The 4,151-nt window shown below is 46.2% G+C and overlaps 1 non-coding gene across 1 annotated transcript; it reads left to right on the forward strand.

Annotated features, from left to right (window-relative positions):
* The first annotated feature begins 3,863 nt into the window (after positions 1 to 3,863).
* On the forward strand, positions 3,864 to 3,936 carry Trnaa-ggc (transfer RNA alanine (anticodon GGC)). The gene has a single exon. It is a non-coding gene; the product is annotated as a tRNA-Ala (tRNA).
* Positions 3,937 to 4,151: the final 215 nt, after the last annotated feature.

Here is a 4,151-nt window from a genome sequence, read left to right on the forward strand (position 1 = left end):
ATAGTATTACAGCCAGGCTGTATCGACTCCTACAGCCAGAAAATTTACGTCCACCCATAAATATAGGCGGAATTAATTATAAATTGAAATATATTCAACAGTTCTTTTTAGAGATTAGCTACATGGACAGTATTGTCACGAATCCACAATCAAGGAATTGCAGGAAATTAATGGAACTCTTAACAACGAAAGAACATGTCAACAAAATGGAGTGCAGATATCCCGACAAAGACTGGAAAAGAATTTGGAAAAATATTAGTAATCGTGAACTGTCTTCCGACATTCAGGCAACCTGGTACCGAGTTGTTAATAACGTAGTTTCCACTAACGAAAAGTTGCACTCCATTGGTCTTAGTGACACGATTGTGTGCACCCGATGTGACGCAGTTGACACATTGATCCACCGCTTTCTCTGTGGCGGATACGCCGAAATATGGAGGGGACTCCAACGGCGGGTAGCCTTTATAACCAGAACTGTTAGTACTGAGATCAATGTTGAAAAATTACTCTTCCCCGATGGTGTTTTCTTCCCTGTCCAGAAAACCAATGCTGTGTTGTGGTTGTTTGGCAATTATGTACATTACGTTATATCTGAACACGGCAATGACCGTGTTTTAGAATACGAATTATACGAACGAGCAAAATATTATCAGATATGTACGCGCAGGGACCACAAAAAAACTTTTGGTAACATGTTACACATTCTGTTTCAGAGACAAGGGATTGGATAAACATCTTAATAGCCCTCGTCTACGAAAAATGTAGTCACAGGCCAAAGTAGGGGATCGCTGTTGAGGGTGAAGTACGGTGGGGACTTCGTGTGCCCCAGGGCCGCTACGGTAGCCGTGAAGGCCTCGGACAGAACCCCGAAACGGCACTGCGGCTTCACACTTACTGCTGATGAACCCCATATCTCCAGCAACTACTTTCATCTATGATGATTTTCCAGGATCTCGGTAATATCGGAAGGTGGTTTCGTTGCACACAATGCAGTGGAAGCTTCTTGCACGTGTTCCTCAGTTACAATCTTTCTATTTTTGTTTAATTTTTTTCAGTATGAAGCAAGACTGACAATTTATTAATTCCCAAGAAGCCTTAATTTTTCAATTTTCAGTTCTACGGAGGAGAAGCCTCACATGGCGAAGAAGCCAAACATCATTTCATTTCCCTAACTGTCACAGTAAATTTGAAAAAAAAATCAGTCGATATAGCATAGAAGCTCGCCGAAGCAGGCATAAAAGGAGAGCGAATGGATGGGCTGTGTGGGGAGAAGGGAGGCCCAAAAAAAAAAAAAAAGAAAAAAAAAAAAAAAAAAAAAAAATAAAAAAAAAAAAAAGATGGTAGAGTGCTTGCTTAGTGTGCGAAAGGTACTGGGATCAATACCCAGTGCCTCCAGAATTTTTAACACACCTACATGCGCACCTTGATATGCAAGCGGAATAATTCACAGCCAGCAGATGTGTCTAGGAAGATACAAGCTTGCGCCGAGTTCACGTAAATCCCACTGCACATTCCTATTCTTTGTGTGCAGTCAGCTGCTACTGGTGTTGCTAGTTGTGACTGCTGATAACAGATGCCGTAGCAATCAATTCATGGAGTGAGTTGTATGTTTTGCGATAGTCTGTCTCTGACAAGCAAGCACAGGTGACATAGGTGCGAACACAGGAAGCTTGCAGACCCTCGCTGCCTGCAGACACCGAGCAGCCACACTAGGAGGGCGGCCTAAGCCGTAGGCGAAATGTGCTCATTCGCTTTGGCGCGACGTCGAACTATAAATAATGCTGTCACTAGCGTGAGCTTTGCGTGAGCGTCGTGGAATGTCGGAAAAGTCGGCTGCGAGGGTGAGTGCCAAGTTTGGGGAGCGTTTCGTAGTATGCGCAGTGCAATGGAGACGCGGAAACTTGTTGTGGCCCAGTGTTTTGCAGTTGGACGACAACATTGGTATACAGTAGTAAAGAGCGAGGCCCTGAGTTGGTATGAATAATGGAGTGCACAATGGGGCTCGAGATGTGTTTGTTACCTCAGGTGCTGTATGATTGTCGACAAGGAGTGAAATGGAGCAATTTGTGACGGCTCTTTCAATTTAAGACGTTAAAAACAGACGGAATTTGCATTTGTAATACCAGAGCATCGAAACTACTTGGAACTTTTGTGTATATGAACGGGTCCGCGCCTTTGTACTCTGCTCCCTTCACCGCTACAAACCAACCAACCATCGTGTCCGTGCGCATCTGAGTCGTAAAGAATGGGGAATAGCGCAGTTTGCTCGTTCATGGGGCGTAGCTCAGTTGGTAGAGCGTTCGCTTGGTATGTGAAAGGTCCAGGGTTCAAGCCGCGGCGCCTCCATTTTTTGTGGTCAGTTCATGGTAAGTGTTGGTCGCGGCGAACCTAAAGGCACGCAAGATGTTGCAAAGCCAGCGTCACAGACTGATATGATGTATACTGACGTAAGGAGAGCAAGATGTAAGTGTGGGGACCGGCTGTTATCGAGGTGTCATCGAGTGCAGTTCTGTCTTAGGTATCGCGGCTTAACCTCATTGAAGTATAGAGGGTAGACAACACGTTGGTCTTACTCAGAGCGGTGTCCGAATTCTATTTTCTACGTTATACGTGCCACTTTCATTGTGGCCAACTACGATTCGATACAGAATGCACGAAACCTGAAAGACACCCTAACGGATACATAGAGAGTAGTGTTTGTCTGCTGAATAATGGGAGTGCAAGGGTCTGTGTCGTCTATATGGCTGTATGTAGCACCATTAGTCTTCGGGTGGGCGGGCGTAGCTCAGATGGTAGATCGCTCGCTTAGTATGCGAGAGGTACTGGGATCAATACCCAGTGCCTCCAGAATTTTTAACACACCTACATGCGCACCTTGATATGCAAGTGGAATAATTCACAACCAGCAGATGTGTTTAGGAAGATACAAGCGAATGATTAGCATCCACAATTGACAAGCGTGCTGTTATTAGTGCGCAGGAAGCACCCTCCTCCCACGCATACACTTAATTTAGAAACAGTACAAGTGTTCCCGTAAGATTCTCAAGCCTATGTCGGAAAGATCTGCCTTGCGCCGAGTTCACGTAAATCCCACTGCACATTCCTATTCTTTGCGTGCAGTCAGCTGCTACTGGTGTTGCTAGTTGTGACTGCTGATAACAGATGCCGTAGCAATCAATTCATGGAGTGAGTTGTATGTTTTGCGATAGTCTGTCTCTGACAAGCAAGCAAAGGTGACATAGGTGCGAACACAGGGAGCTTGCAGACCCTCGCTGCCTGCAGACACCGAGCAGCCACACTAGGAGGGCGGCCTAAGCCGTAGGCGAAATGTGCTCATTCGATTTGGCGCGACGTCGAACTATAAATAATGCTGTCACTAGCGTGAGCGTTGCGTGAGCGTCGTGGAAAGTCGGAAAAGTCGGCTGCGAATGTGAGTGCCAAGTTTGGGGAGCATTTCGTAGTATGCGCAGTGCAATGGAGACGCGGAAACTTGTTGTGGCCCGGTGTTTTGCAGTTGGACGACAAGATTGGTATACAGTAGTAATGAGCGAGGCACTGAGTTGGCATGAATAATGGAGTGCAGAATGGGGCTCGAGATGTGTTTGTTACCTCAGGTGCTGTATGATTGTCGACAAGGAGTGAAAACGGAGCAATTTGTGACGGCTCTTTGAATTTAAGACGTTAAAAACAGACGGAATTTGCATTTGTAATACCAGAGCATCGAAACTACTTGGAACTTTTGTGTATATGAACGGGTCCGCGCCTTTGTACTCTGCTCCCTTCACCGCTACAAACCAACCAACCATCGTGTCCGTGCGCATCTGAGTCGCAAAGAATGGGGAATAGCGCAGTTTGCTCGTGCATGGGGCGTAGCTCAGTTGGTAGAGCGTTCGCTTGGCATGTGAAAGGTCCAGGGTTCAAGCCGCAGCGCCTCAATTTTTTGTGGTCAGTGCATGGTAAGTGTTGGTCGCGGCGAACCTAAAGGCACGCAAGATGTTGCAAAGCCAGCGTCACAGACTGATATGATGTATACTGACGTAAGGAGAGCAAGATGTAAGTGTGGGGACCGGCTGTTATCGAGGTGTCATCGAGTGCAGATCTGTCTTAGGTATCGCGGCTTAACCTCATTGAAGTATAGAGGGTGGACAACA

This window comes from Schistocerca gregaria, chromosome 9 (genome assembly GCF_023897955.1).
Source record: "Schistocerca gregaria isolate iqSchGreg1 chromosome 9, iqSchGreg1.2, whole genome shotgun sequence".
In the NCBI taxonomy this organism is placed as follows: Eukaryota; Metazoa; Arthropoda; class Insecta; order Orthoptera; family Acrididae; genus Schistocerca; species Schistocerca gregaria.